Genomic DNA, 17,519 nt, shown 5'->3' with positions numbered 1-17,519 from the left:
ACATTTGATTGATCGGTGCCGCAAATTCGATTGATCGGTGCCGCAAATTCGATTGATCGGTGTCGAACATTCGATTGATAGGTGTCGAACATTTGATTGATCCATGTCGCACATTTGATTGATGGGTGTCGAACATTCGATTGATCGGTGTCGCACATTCGATTGATCGGTGTCGAACATTCGTTTAATCGGTGTCGAACATTCGTTTAATCGGTGTCGCACATTCGATTGATGGTTGTCGCACATTCGGTCGATTGGTGTCGAACATTCGATTGATCGGTGTCGAACATTCGATTGAAGGGTGTCGAACATCCGATTGATGGGTTTCGCACATTCGATTGATCGGTGTCGAACATTCGATTTATCTGTGCCACACATTTGATTGATCGGTGCCGCAAATTCGATTGATCGGTGTCGAACATTGGATGATAGGTGTCGAACATTCGATTGATCCATGACGCACATTCGATTGATCGTTGTCGTATATTAGGTTGATGGTTGTCGGACATTCGATTGATCTCTGTCGCACATTCGATTGATCGGTGTCGAACATTCGATTGATCGGTGTCGAAGATTTGATTGATCCATGTCGCACATTTGATTGATCGGTGTCGTATATTCGATTGACCGGTGTCGAACATTCGCTTAATCGGTGCAGCACATTCGATTGATCGGTGTCGAACATTCGTTTAATCGGTGTAGCACATCGATTGATCTGTGTCGCACATTCGGTTGATAGGTGTCGAACATTCGATTGATCGGTGTCGAACATTCGATTCATGGGTGTCGAACATTCGATTGATGGGTGTCGAACATTCGATTGATCGGTGTCGCACATTCGATTGATCGGTGTCGAACATTCGATTGATGGGTGTCAAACATTCGATTGATCGGTGTCGAACATTCGATTGATCGGTGTCGAACATTCGATCGATGGGTGTCGAACATTCGATCGATGGGTGTCGAACATTCGATTGATCGGTGCCACACATTTGATTGATCGGTGCCGCTAATTCGATTGATCGGTGTTGAACATTCGATTGATCGGTGTCGAACATTGGATTGATCCATGTCGCACACTTGATTGATAGGTGTCGTATATTCGATTGATCGGTGTCGAACATTCGATTGATCTGTGTCGCACATTCGATTGATAGGTGTCGCACATTCGATTGATGGGTGTCGAACATTCGATTGATGGGTGTCGAACATTCGATTGATCGGTGTCGAACATTCGATTGATGGGTGTCGAACATTCGATTGATGGGTGTCGAACATTCGATTGATGGGTGTCGAACATTCGATTGATCGGTGTCGAACATTCGATTGATGGGTGTCGAACATTCGATTGATCGGTGTCGCACATTTGATTGATAGGTGTCGCACATTCGATTGATCGGTGTCGAACATTCGTTTAATCGGTGTCGAACATTCGTTTAATTGGTGTCGCACATTCGATTGATGGTTGTCGCACATTCGGTCGATTGGTGTCGAACATTCGATTGATCGGTGCCGCAAATTCGATTGATCGGTGTCGAACATTCGATTGATGGGTGTCGAACATTCGATTGATCGGTGTCGAACATTCGATCGATGGGTGTCGAACATTCGATTGATTGGTGTCGCACATTCGATTGATCGGTGTCGAACATTCGATTGATGGGTGTCGAACATTCGATTGATCGGTGTCGAACATTTGATTGATCGGTGTCGCACATTCGATTGATGGGTGTCGAACATTCGATTGATGGTGTCAAACATTCGATTGATCGGTGTCGAACATTCGATTGATGGGTGTCGAACATTCGATTGATGGGTGTCGAACATTCGATTGATGGATGTCGAACATTCGATTGATGGGTGTCGAACATTCGATTGATCGGTGTCGAACATTCGATTGATGGGTGTCGAACATTCGATTAATGGTTGTCGAACATTTGATTGATAGGTGTCGCACATTCGATTGATCGGTGTCGAACATTCGTTTAATCGGTGTCGAACATTCGTTTAATTGGTGTCGCACATTTGATTGATAGGTGTCGCACATTCGATTGATCGGTGTCGAACATTCGTTTAATCGGTGTCGAACATTGGTTTAATTGGTGTCGCACATTCGATTGATGGTTGTTGCACATTCGGTCGATTGGTGTTGAACATTCGATTGATCGGTGCCGCAAATTCGATTGATCGGTGTCGAACATTCGATTGATGGGTGTCGAACATTCGATTGATGGGTGTCGAACATTCGATTGATCGGTGTCGAACATTCGATTGATCGGTGTCGAACATTCGATCGATAGGTGTCGAACATTCGATCGATGGGTGTCGAACATTCGATTGATCGGTGCCGCTAATTCGATTGATCGGTGTCGAACATTCGATCGATCGGTGTCGAACATTGGATTGATCCATGTCGCACATTTGATTCATAGGTGTCGTATATTCGATTGATCGGTGTCGAACATTCGATTGATCTGTGTCGCACATTCGATTGATAGGTCTCGCACATTCGATTGATCTGTGTCGCACATTCGATTGATGGTTGTCGAACATTCGATTGACAGGAATCGCATATTCGGCTGATCGTTGTCGAACATTCGATTAATGGTTGCCGGACATTCGATTAATGGGTGTCGCACATTCGATTGATCGGTGTCGTATATTCGATTGATCGGTGTCGAACATTCGATTGATCGAGTTCGCACATTCGGTTGATGGTTGTCGGACATTCGATTGATGGGTGTCGAACATTCGATTGATCGGTGTCAAACATTCGATTGATGGGTGTTGAACATTCGATTGATCGGTGTCGAACATTCGTTTAATCGGTGTAGCACATCGATTGATCTGTGTCGCACATTCGGTTGATATGTGTCGAACATTCGATTGATCGGCGTCGAACATTCGATTCATCGGTGCCACACATTTGATTGATCGGTGCCGAACATTCGATTGATCGGTGTCGAACATTCGATTGATGGGTGTCGAACATTCGATTGATGGGTGTCGAACATTCGATTGATCGGTGTCGAACATTCGATTGATCGGTGTCGAACATTCGATTGATGGGTGTCGAACATTCGATTGATGGGTGTCGAACATTCGATTGATCGGTGTCGCACATTTGATTGATAGGTGTCGCACATTCGATTGATCGGTGTTGAACATTCGTTTAATCGGTGTCGAACATTCGTTTAATTGGTGTCGCACATTCGATTGATGGTTGTCGCACATTCGGTCGATTGGTGTCGAACATTCGATTGATCGGTGTCGAACATTCGATTGACCGGTGCCAAACATTTGATTGATCGGTGCCGCAAATTCGATTGATCGGTGTCGAACATTCGATCGATCGGTGTCGAACATTTGATTGATCGGTGTCACACATTCGATTGATGGGTGTCGAACATTCGATTGATGGGTGTCGAACATTCGATTGATCGGTGTCGAACATTCGATTGATCGGTGTCGAACATTCGATTGATCGGTGTCGAACATTCGATTGATGGGTGTCGAACATTCGATTGATGGGTGTCGAACATTCGATTGATCGGTGTCGAACATTCGATTGATGGGTTTCGAACATTCGATTGATGGGTGTCGAACATTCGATTGATCGGTGTCGCACATTTGATTGATAGGTGTCGCACATTCGATTGATCGGTGTCGAACATTCGTTTAATCGGTGTCGAACATTCGTTTAATTGGTGTCGCACATTCGATTGATGGTTGTCGCACATTCGGTCGATTGGTGTCGAACATTCGATTGATCGGTGTCGCAAATTCGATTGATCGGTGTCGAACATTCGATTAATGGGTGTCGAACATTCGATTGATGGGTGTCGAACATTCGATTGATCGGTGTCGAACATTCGATTGATCGGTGTCGAACATTCGATCGATGGGTGTCGAACATTCGATTGATGTGTGTCGAACATTCGATTGATCGGTGTCGTACATTCGATTGATCGGTGTCGAAGATTCGATTGATGGGTGTCGAACATTCGATTGATCGGTGTCGAACATTCGATTGATTTGTGTCGAACATTCGATTGATCGGTGCCACACATTTGATTGATCGGTGCCGCAAATTCGATTGATCGGTGCCGCAAATTCGATTGATCGGTGTCGAACATTCGATTGATAGGTGTCGAACATTTGATTGATCCATATCGCACATTTGATTGATAGGTGTCGTATATTCGATTGATCGGTGTCGAACATTCGATTGATCTGTGTCGCACATTCGATTGATAGGTGTCGCACATTCGATTGATCTGTGTCGCACATTCGATTAATGGTTGTCGAACATTCGATTTACAGGAATCGCATATTCGGCTGTTCGTTGTCGAACATTCGATTAATGGTTGTCGGACATTCGATTAATGGGTGTCGCACATTCGATTGATCGGTGTCGTATATTCGATTGATCGGTGTCGAACATTCCATTGATCGATGTCGCACATTCGGTTGATTGTTGTCGGACATTCGATTGATCTGTGTCGCACATTCGATTGATCGGTGTCGAACATTCGATTGATGGGTGTCGAACATTCGATTGATCGGTGTCGAACATTCGATTGATCGGTGTCGAACATTCGATTGATCGATGTCGCACATTCGGTTGATGGTTGTCGGACATTCGATTGATCTGTGTCGCACATTCGATTGATCGGTGTCGAACATTCGATTGATGGGTGTCGAACATTCGTTTAATCGGTGTCGAACATTCGTTTAATTGGTGTCGCACATTCGATTGATGGTTGTCGAACATTCGATTGACAGGAATCGCATATTCGGCTGATCGTTGTCGAACATTCGATTAATGGTTGTCGGACATTCGATTAATGGTTGTCGCACATTCGATTGATCGGTGTCGTATATTCGATTGATCGGTGTCGAACATTCGATTGATGGGTGTCGAACATTCGATTGATTGGTGTCGAACATTCGATTGATCGGTGCCACACATTTGATTGATCGGTGCCGCAAATTCGATTGATCGGTGCCGCAAATTCGATTGATCGGTGTCGAACATTCGATTGATAGGTGTCGAACATTTGATTGATCCATGTCGCACATTCGATTGATGGTTGTCGAACATTCGATTGATAGGGGTCGCATATTCGGCTGATCGTTGTCGAACATTCGATTGATGGTTGTCGGACATTCGATTAATGGGTGTCGCACATTCGATTGATGGGTGTCGCACTTTCGTTTGATTGTTGTCGAACATTCGATTGATCGGTGTCGAACATTCGATTAATGGGTGTCGCATATTCGATTCATCGGTACCGCACATTCGATTTTACCGGTGTCGAACTTTCGTTTAATCGGTGTAGCACATCGATTGATGTGTGTCGCACATTCGATTGATGGGTGTCGAACATTCGATTGATGGGTGTCGAACATTCGATTGATGGGTGTCGAACATTCGATTGATGGGTGTCGAACATTCGATTGATGGGTGTCGAACATTCGATTGATCGGTGTCGAACATTCGATTGATCGGTGTCGAACATTCGATTAATGGGTGTCGAACATTCGATTGATGGGTGTCGAACATTCGATTGATCGGTGTCGAACATTCGATTGATCGGTGTCGAACATTCGATTAATGGGTGTCGAACATTCGATTGATGGGTGTCGAACATTCGATTGATCGGTGTCGAACATTCGATTGATCGGTGCCACACATTTGATTGATCGGTGCCGCAAATTCTATTGATCGGTGTCGAACATTCGATTGATCGGTGTCGAAGATTTGATTGATCCATGTCGCACATTTGATTGATAGGTGTCGTACATTCGATTGACCGGTGTCGAACATTCGCTTAATCGGTGCAGCACATTCGATTGATCGGTGTCGAACATTCGTTTAATCGGTGTAGCACATCGATTGATCTGTGTCGCACATTCGGTTGATAGAAGTCGAACATTCGATTGATCGGCGTCAAACATTCGATTGATCGGTGCCACACATTCGATTGATCGGTGCCGAACATTCGATTGATCGGTGTCGAACATTCGATTGATGGGTGTCGAACATTCGATTGATGGGTGTCGAACATTCGATTGATCGGTGTCGAACATTCGATTGATCGGTGTCGAACATTCGATTCATGGGTGTCGAACATTCGATTGATGGGTGTCGAACATTCGATTGATCGGTGTCGCACATTTGATTGATAGGTGTCGCACATTCGATTGATCGGTGTTGAACATTCGTTTAATCGGTGTCGAACATTCGATTAATTGGTGTCGCACATTCGATTGATGGTTGTCGCACATTCGGTCGATCGGTGTCGAACATTCGATTGATCGGTGTCGAACATTCGATTGACCGGTGCCAAACATTTGATTGATCGGTGCCGCAAATTCGATTGATCGGTGTCGAACATTCGATTGATCGGTGTCGAACATTTGATTGATCGGTGTCGCACATTCGATTGATGGGTGTCGAACATTCGATTGATGGGTGTCGAACATTCGATTGATCGGTGTCGAACATTCGATTGATGGGTGTCGAACATTCGATTGATCGGTGTCGAACATTCGATTGATGGTTGTCGGACATTCGATTGATCTGTGTCGCACATTCGATTGATGGGTGTCGCACATTCGGTCGATGGGTGTCGAACATTCGATTGATCGGTGCCGCAAATTCGATTGATCGGTGTCGAACATTCGATTAATGGGTGTCGAACATTCGATTGATGGGTGTCGAACATTCGATTGATCGGTGTCGAACATTCGATTGATGGGTGTCGAACATTCGATCGATGGGTGTCGAACATTCGATTGATGGGTGTCGAACATTCGATTGATCGGTGTCGAACATTCGATTGATCGGTGTCGAAGATTCGATTGATGGGTGTCGAACATTCGATTGATCGGTGTCGAACATTCGATTGATCGGTGTCGAACATTCGATTGATCGGTGCCACACATTTGATTGATAGGTGTCGTATATTCGATTGATCGGTGTCGAACATTCGATTGATCTGTGTCGCACATTCGATTGATAGGTCTCGCACATTCGATTGATCTGTGTCGCACATTCGATTGATGGGTGTCGAACATTCGATTGACAGGAATCGCATATTCGGCTGATCGTTGTCGAACATTCGATTAATGGTTGTCGGACATTCGATTAATGGGTGTCGCACATTCGATTGATCGGTGTCGTATACTCGATTGATCGGTGTCGAACATTCGATTGATCGATGTTGCACATTCGGTTGATGGTTGTCGGACATTCGATTGATCTGTGTCGCACATTCGATTGATCGGTGTCGAACATTCGATTGATCGGTGCCACACATTTGATTGATCGGTGCCGCAAATTCGATTGATCGGTGTCGCAAATTCGATTGATCGGTGTCGAACATTCGATTGATAGGTGTCGAACATTTGATTGATCCATGTCGCACATTTGATTGATGGGTGTCGAACATTCGATTGATCGGTGTCGCACATTCGATTGAACGGTGTCGAACATTCGTTTAATCGGTGTCGAACATTCGTTTAATTGGTGTCGCACATTCGATTAATGGTTGTCGCACATTCGGTCGATTGGTGTCGAACATTCGATTGATCGGTGCCGCAAATTCGATTGATCGGTGTCGAACATTCGATTAATGGGTGTCGAACATTCGATGGATGGGTGTCGAACATTCGATTGATCGGGTGTCGAACATTCGATTGATCGGTGTCGAACATTCGATCGATGGGTGTCGAACATTCGATTGATGGGTGTCGAACATTCGATTGATCGGTGTCGAACATTCGATTGATCGGTGTCGAACATTCGATTGATCGGTGTCGAACATTCGATTGATCGGTGTCGAACATTCGATTGATCGGTGTCGAACATTCGATTGATCGGTGCCACACATTTGATTGATCGGTGCCGCTAATTCGATTGATCGGTGTCGAACCTTCGATTGATCGGTGTCGAACATTGGATTGATCCATGTCGCACATTTGATTGATAGGTGTCGTATATTCGATTGATCGGTGTCGAACATTCGATTGATCTGTGTCGCACATTCGATTGATAGGTCTCGCACATTCGATTGATCTGTGTCGCACATTCGATTGATGGTTGTCGAACATTCGATTGACAGGAATCGCATATTCGGCTGATCGTTGTCGAACATTCGATTAATGGTTGTCGGACATTCGATTAATGGGTGTCGCACATTCGATTGATCGGTGTCGTATATTCGATTGATCGGTGTCGAACATTCGATTGATCGATGTTGCACATTCGGTTGATGGTTGTCGGACATTCGATTGATCTGTGTCGCACATTCGATTGATCGGTGTCGAACATTCGATTGATGGGTGTCGAACATTCGATTGATCGGTGTCGAACATTCGATTGATGGGTGTCGAACATTCGATTGATCGGTGTCGAACATTCGATTGATCGGTGCCACACATTTGATTGATCGGTGCCGCAAATTCGATTGATCGGTGCCGCAAATTCGATTGATCGGTGTCGAACATTCGATTGATAGGTGTCGAACATTTGATTGATCCATGTCGCACATTTGATTGATGGGTGTCGAACATTCGATTGATCGGTGTCGCACATTCGATTGATCGGTGTCGAACATTCGTTTAATCGGTGTCGAACATTCGTTTAATCGGTGTCGCACATTCGATTGATGGTTGTCGCACATTCGGTCGATTGGTGTCGAACATTCGATTGATCGGTGTCGAACATTCGATTGAAGGGTGTCGAACATCCGATTGATGGGTTTCGCACATTCGATTGATCGGTGTCGAACATTCGATTTATCTGTGCCACACATTTGATTGATCGGTGCCGCAAATTCGATTGATCGGTGTCGAACATTGGATGATAGGTGTCGAACATTCGATTGATCCATGACGCACATTCGATTGATCGGTGTCGTATATTAGGTTGATGGTTGTCGGACATTCGATTGATCTCTGTCGCACATTCGATTGATCGGTGTCGAACATTCGATTGATCGGTGTCGAAGATTTGATTGATCCATGTCGCACATTTGATTGATCGGTGTCGTATATTCGATTGACCGGTGTCGAACATTCGCTTAATCGGTGCAGCACATTCGATTGATCGGTGTCGAACATTCGTTTAATCGGTGTAGCACATCGATTGATCTGTGTCGCACATTCGGTTGATAGGTGTCGAACATTCGATTGATCGGTGTCGAACATTCGATTCATGGGTGTCGAACATTCGATTGATGGGTGTCGAACATTCGATTGATCGGTGTCGCACATTCGATTGATCGGTGTCGAACATTCGATTGATGGGTGTCAAACATTCGATTGATCGGTGTCGAACATTCGATTGATCGGTGTCGAACATTCGATCGATGGGTGTCGAACATTCGATCGATGGGTGTCGAACATTCGATTGATCGGTGCCACACATTTGATTGATCGGTGCCGCTAATTCGATTGATCGGTGTTGAACATTCGATTGATCGGTGTCGAACATTGGATTGATCCATGTCGCACACTTGATTGATAGGTGTCGTATATTCGATTGATCGGTGTCGAACATTCGATTGATCTGTGTCGCACATTCGATTGATAGGTGTCGCACATTCGATTGATGGGTGTCGAACATTCGATTGATGGGTGTCGAACATTCGATTGATCGGTGTCGAACATTCGATTGATGGGTGTCGAACATTCGATTGATGGGTGTCGAACATTCGATTGATGGGTGTCGAACATTCGATTGATCGGTGTCGAACATTCGATTGATGGGTGTCGAACATTCGATTGATCGGTGTCGCACATTTGATTGATAGGTGTCGCACATTCGATTGATCGGTGTCGAACATTCGTTTAATCGGTGTCGAACATTCGTTTAATTGGTGTCGCACATTCGATTGATGGTTGTCGCACATTCGGTCGATTGGTGTCGAACATTCGATTGATCGGTGCCGCAAATTCGATTGATCGGTGTCGAACATTCGATTGATGGGTGTCGAACATTCGATTGATCGGTGTCGAACATTCGATCGATGGGTGTCGAACATTCGATTGATTGGTGTCGAACATTCGATTGATCGGTGTCGAACATTCGATTGATCGGTGTCGTATATTCGATTGATCGGTGTCGAACATTCGATTGATCTGTGTCGCACATTCGATTGATGGGTGTCGCACATTCGATTGATGGGTGTCGAACATTCGATTGATGGGTGTCGAACATTCGATTGATCGGTGTCGAACATTCGATTGATGGGTGTCGAACATTCGATTGATGGGTGTCGAACATTCGATTGATGGGTGTCGAACATTCGATTGATCGGTGTCGAACATTCGATTGATGGGTGTCGAACATTCGATTGATCGGTGTCGCACATTTGATTGATAGGTGTCGCACATTCGATTGATCGGTGTCGAACATTCGTTTAATCGGTGTCGAACATTCGTTTAATTGGTGTCGCACATTCGATTGATGGTTGTCGCACATTCGGTCGATTGGTGTCGAACATTCGATTGATCGGTGCCGCAAATTCGATTGATCTGTGTCGCACATTCGATTGATGGTTGTCGAACATTCGATTGACAGGAATCGCATATTCGGCTGATCGTTGTCGAACATTCGATTAATGGTTGTCGGACATTCGATTAATGGGTGTCGCACATTCGATTGATCGGTGTCGTATATTCGATTGATCTGTGTCGAACATTCGATTGATCGAGTTCGCACATTCGGTTGATGGTTGTCGGACATTCGATTGATCTGTGTCGCACATTCGATTGATCGGTGTCGAACATTCGATTGATGGGTGTCGAACATTCGATTGATCGGTGTCGAACATTTGATTGATCGGTGTCGCACATTCGATTAATGGGTGTCGAACATTCGATTGATGGGTGTCAAACATTCGATTGATCGGTGTCGAACATTCGATTGATCGGTGTCGAACATTCGATCGATGGGTGTCGAACATTCGATCGATGGGTGTCGAACATTCGATTGATCGGTGCCACATATTTGATTGATCGGTGCCGCTAATTCGATTGATCGGTGTCGAACATTCGATTGATGGGTGTCGAACATTCGATTGATCGGTGTCGCACATTTGATTGATAGGTGTCGGACATTCGATTGATCGGTGTCGAACATTCGTTTAATCGGTGTCGAACATTCGTTTAATTGGTGTCGCACATTCGATTGATGGTTGTCGCACATTCGGTCGATTGGTGTCGAACATTCGATTGATCGGTGCCGCAAATTCGATTGATCGGTGTCGAACATTCGATTGATGGGTGTCGAACATTCGATTGATCGGTGTCGAACATTCGATCGATGGGTGTCGAACATTCGATTGATTGGTGTCGAACATTCGATTGAACGGTGTCGAACATTCGATTGATCGGTGTCGAAGATTCGATTAATGGGTGTCGAACATTCGATTGATCGGTGTCGAACATTCGATTGATCGGTGTCGAACATTCGATTGATCGGTGCCACACATTTGATTGATCGGTGCCGCTAATTCGATTGATCGGTGTCGAACATTCGATTGATCGGTGTCGAACATTGGATTGATCCATGTCGCACATTTGATTCATAGGTGTCGTATATTCGATTGATCGGTGTCGAACATTTGATTGATCTGTGTCGCACATTCGATTGATAGGTCTCGCACATTCGATTGATCTGTGTCGCACATTCGATTGATGGTTGTCGAACATTCGATTGACAGGAATCGCATATTCGGCTGATCGTTGTCGAACATTCGATTAATGGTTGTCGGACATTCGATTAATGGGTGTCGCACATTCGATTGATCGGTGTCGTATATTCGATTGATCGGTGTCGAACATTCGATTGATGGGTGTCGAACATTCGATTGATTGGTGTCGAACATTCGATTGATCGGTGCCACACATTTGATTGATCGGTGCCGCAAATTCGATTGATCGGTGCCGCAAATTCGATTGATCGGTGTCGAACATTCGATTGATAGGTGTCGAACATTCGATTGATCCATGTCGCACATTCGATTGATGGTTGTCGAACATTCGATTGATAGGGGTCGCATATTCGGCTGATCGTTGTCGAACATTCGATTGATGGTTGTCGGACATTCGATTAATGGGTGTCGCACATTCGATTGATGGGTGTCGCACATTCGTTTGATGGTTGTCGAACATTCGATTGATCGGTGTCGAACATTCGATTAATGGGTGTCGCATATTCGATTCATCGGTACCGCACATTCGATTTTACCGGTGTCGAACATTCGTTTAATCGGTGTAGCACATCGATTGATGTGTGTCGCACATTCGATTGATGGGTGTCGAACATTCGATTGATGGGTGTCGAACATTCGATTGATGGGTGTCGAACATTCGATTGATGGGTGTCGAACATTCGATTGATGGGTGTCGAACATTCGATTGATCGGTGTCGAACATTCGATTGATCGGTGTCGAACATTCGATTAATGGGTGTCGAACATTCGATTGATGGGTGTCGAACATTCGATTGATCGGTGTCGAACATTCGATTGATCGGTGTCGAACATTCGATTAATGGGTGTCGAACATTCGATTGATGGGTGTCGAACATTCGATTGATCGGTGTCGAACATTCGATTGATCGGTGCCACACATTTGATTGATCGGTGCCGCAAATTCGATTGATCGGTGTCGAACATTCGATTGATCGGTGTCGAAGATTTGATTGATCCATGTCGCACATTTGATTGATAGGTGTCGTATATTCGATTGACCGGTGTCGAACATTCGTTTAATCGGTGTAGCACATCGATTGATGTGTGTCGCACATTCGATTGATGGGTGTCGAACATTCGATTGATGGGTGTCGAACATTCGATCGATGGGTGTCGAACATTCGATTGATCGGTGCCACACATTTGATTGATCGGTGCCGCTAATTCGATTGTTCGGTGTTGAACATTCGATTGATCGGTGTCGAACATTCGATTGATCCATGTCGCACATTTGATTGATAGGTGTCGTATATTCGATTGATCGGTGTCGAACATTCGATTGATCTGTGTCGCACATTCGATTGATAGGTGTCGCACATTCGATTGATGGGTGTCGAACATTCGACTGATGGGTGTCGAACATTCGATCGATGGGTGTCGAACATTCGATTGATCGGTGCCACACATTCGATTGATCGGTGCCGCTAATTCGATTGATCGGTGTTGAACATTCGATTGATCGGTGTCGAACATTGGATTGATCCATGTCGCACATTTGATTGATGGGTGTCGAACATTCGATTGATGGGTGTCGAACATTCGATTGATCGGTGTCGAACATTCGATTGATGGGTGTCGAACATTCGATTGATGGGTGTCGAACATTCGATTGATGGGTGTCGAACATTCGATTGATCGGTGTCGAACATTCGATTGATGGGTGTCGAACATTCGATTGATCGGTGTCGCACATTTGATTGATAGGTGTCGCACATTCGATTGATCGGTGTCGAACATTCGTTTAATCGGTGTCGAACATTCGTTTAATTGGTGTCGCACATTCGATTGATGGTTGTCGCACATTCGGTCGATTGGTGTCGAACATTCGATTGATCGGTGCCGCAAATTCGATTGATCGGTGTCGAACATTCGATTGATGGGTGTCGAACATTCGATTGATCGGTGTCGAACATTCGATCGATGGGTGTCGAACATTCGATTGATGGGTGTTGAACATTCGATTGATCGGTGTCGAACATTCGATTGATCGGTGCCGCAAATTCGATTGATCGGTGTCGAACATTCGATTGATAGGTGTCGAACATTCGATTGATCCATGTCGCACATTCGATTGATGGTTGTCGAACATTCGATTGATAGGGGTCGCATATTCGGCTGATCGTTGTCGAACATTCGATTGATGGTTGTCGGACATTCGATTAATGGGTGTCGCACATTCGATTGATGGGTGTCGCACATTCGTTTGATGGTTGTCGAACATTCGATTGATCGGTGTCGAACATTCGATTAATGGGTGTCGCATATTCGATTCATCGGTACCGCACATTCGATTTTACCGGTGTCGAACATTCGTTTAATCGGTGTAGCACATCGATTGATGTGTGTCGCACATTCGATTGATGGGTGTCGAACATTCGATTAATGGGTGTCGAACATTCGATTGATCGGTGCCACATATTTGATTGATCGGTGCCGCAAATTCGATTGATCGGTGCCGCAAATTCGATTGATCGGTGTCGAACATTCGATTGATAGGTGTCGAACATTTGATTGATCCATATCGCACATTTGATTGATAGGTGTCGTATATTCGATTGATCGGTGTCGAACATTCGATTGATAGGTGTCGCACATTCGATTGATCTGTGTCGCACATTCGATTAATGGTTGTCGAACATTCGATTTACAGGAATCGCATATTCGGCTGATCGTTGTCGAACATTCGATTAATGGTTGTCGGACATTCGATTAATGGGTGTCGCACATTCGATTGATCGGTGTCGTATATTCGATTGATCGGTGTCGAACATTCGATTGATCGGTGTCGAACATTCGATTGATCGGTGCCACACATTTGATTGATCGGTGCCGCTAATTCGATTGATCGGTGTCGAACATTCGATTGATCGGTGTCGAACATTGGATTGATCCATGTCGCACATTTGATTGATAGGTGTCGCATATTCGATTGATCGGTGTCGAACATTCGATTGATCTGTGTCGCACATTCGATTGATAGGTCTCGCACATTCGATTGATCTGTGTCGCACATTCGATTGATGGTTGTCGAACATTCGATTGACAGGAATCGCATATTCGGCTGATCGTTGTCGAACATTCGATTAATGGTTGTCGGACATTCGATTAATGGGTGTCGCACATTCGATTGATCGGTGTCGTATATTCGATTGATCGGTGTCGAACATTCGATTGATGGGTGTCGAACATTCGATTGATTGGTGTCGAACATTCGATTGATCGGTGCCACACATTTGATTGATCGGTGCCGCAAATTCGATTGATCGGTGCCGCAAATTCGATTGATCGGTGTCGAACATTCGATTGATAGGTGTCGAACATTCGATTGATCCATGTCGCACATTCGATTGATGGTTGTCGAACATTCGATTGATAGGGGTCGCATATTCGGCTGATCGTTGTCGAACATTCGATTGATGGTTGTCGGACATTCGATTAATGGGTGTCGCACATTCGATTGATGGGTGTCGCACATTCGTTTGATGGTTGTCGAACATTCGATTGATCGGTGTCGAACATTCGATTAATGGGTGTCGCATATTCGATTCATCGGTACCGCACATTCGATTTTACCGGTGTCGAACATTCGTTTAATCGGTGTAGCACATCGATTGATGTGTGTCGCACATTCGATTGATGGGTGTCGAACATTCGATTGATGGGTGTCGAACATTCGATTGATGGGTGTCGAACATTCGATTGATGGGTGTCGAACATTCGATTGATGGGTGTCGAACATTCGATTGATCGGTGTCGAACATTCGATTGATCGGTGTCGAACATTCGATTAATGGGTGTCGAACATTCGATTGATGGGTGTCGAACATTCGATTGATCGGTGTCGAACATTCGATTGATCGGTGTCGAACATTCGATTAATGGGTGTCGAACATTCGATTGATGGGTGTCGAACATTCGATTGATCGGTGTCGAACATTCGATTGATCGGTGCCACACATTTGATTGATCGGTGCCGCAAATTCGATTGATCGGTGTCGAACATTCGATTGATCGGTGTCGAAGATTTGATTGATCCATGTCGCACATTTGATTGATAGGTGTCGTATATTCGATTGACCGGTGTCGAACATTCGTTTAATCGGTGTAGCACATCGATTGATGTGTGTCGCACATTCGATTGATGGGTGTCGAACATTCGATTGATGGGTGTCGAACATTCGATCGATGGGTGTCGAACATTCGATTGATCGGTGCCACACATTTGATTGATCGGTGCCGCTAATTCGATTGATCGGTGTTGAACATTCGATTGATCGGTGTCGAACATTCGATTGATCCATGTCGCACATTTGATTGATAGGTGTCGTATATTCGATTGATCGGTGTCGAACATTCGATTGATCTGTGTCGCACATTCGATTGATAGGTGTCGCACATTCGATTGATGGGTGTCGAACATTCGACTGATGGGTGTCGAACATTCGATCGATGGGTGTCGAACATTCGATTGATCGGTGCCACACATTCGATTGATCGGTGCCGCTAATTCGATTGATCGGTGTTGAACATTCGATTGATCGGTGTCGAACATTGGATTGATCCATGTCGCACATTTGATTGATGGGTGTCGAACATTCGATTGATGGGTGTCGAACATTCGATTGATCGGTGTCGAACATTCGATTGATGGGTGTCGAACATTCGATTGATGGGTGTCGAACATTCGATTGATGGGTGTCGAACATTCGATTGATCGGTGTCGAACATTCGATTGATGGGTGTCGAACATTCGATTGATCGGTGTCGCACATTTGATTGATAGGTGTCGCACATTCGATTGATCGGTGTCGAACATTCGTTTAATCGGTGTCGAACATTCGTTTAATTGGTGTCGCACATTCGATTGATGGTTGTCGCACATTCGGTCGATTGGTGTCGAACATTCGATTGATCGGTGCCGCAAATTCGATTGATCGGTGTCGAACATTCGATTGATGGGTGTCGAACATTCGATTGATCGGTGTCGAACATTCGATCGATGGGTGTCGAACATTCGATTGATGGGTGTTGAACATTCGATTGATCGGTGTCGAACATTCGATTGATCGGTGCCGCAAATTCGATTGATCGGTGTCGAACATTCGATTGATAGGTGTCGAACATTCGATTGATCCATGTCGCACATTCGATTGATGGTTGTCGAACATTCGATTGATAGGGGTCGCATATTCGGCTGATCGTTGTCGAACATTCGATTGATGGTTGTCGGACATTCGATTAATGGGTGTCGCACATTCGATTGATGGGTGTCGCACATTCGTTTGATGGTTGTCGAACATTCGATTGATCGGTGTCGAACATTCGATTAATGGGTGTCGCATATTCGATTCATCGGTACCGCACATTCGATTTTACCGGTGTCGAACATTCGTTTAATCGGTGTAGCACATCGATTGATGTGTGTCGCACATTCGATTGATGGGTGTCGAACATTCGATTAATGGGTGTCGAACATTCGATTGATCGGTGCCACATATTTGATTGATCGGTGCCGCAAATTCGATTGATCGGTGCCGCAAATTCGATTGATCGGTGTCGAACATTCGATTGATAGGTGTCGAACATTTGATTGATCCATATCGCACATTTGATTGATAGGTGTCGTATATTCGATTGATCGGTGTCGAACATTCGATTGATCTGTGTCGCACATTCGATTGATAGGTGTCGCACATTCGATTGATCTGTGTCGCACATTCGATTAATGGTTGTCGAACATTCGATTTACAG

The sequence above is a fragment of the Apostichopus japonicus genome, chromosome 20 (assembly GCF_037975245.1).
Source record: "Apostichopus japonicus isolate 1M-3 chromosome 20, ASM3797524v1, whole genome shotgun sequence".
In the NCBI taxonomy this organism is placed as follows: domain Eukaryota; kingdom Metazoa; phylum Echinodermata; class Holothuroidea; order Aspidochirotida; family Stichopodidae; genus Apostichopus; species Apostichopus japonicus.
The sequence above is the reverse complement of the archived record's forward strand: the minus strand, read 5'-3'. Positions refer to the sequence as shown.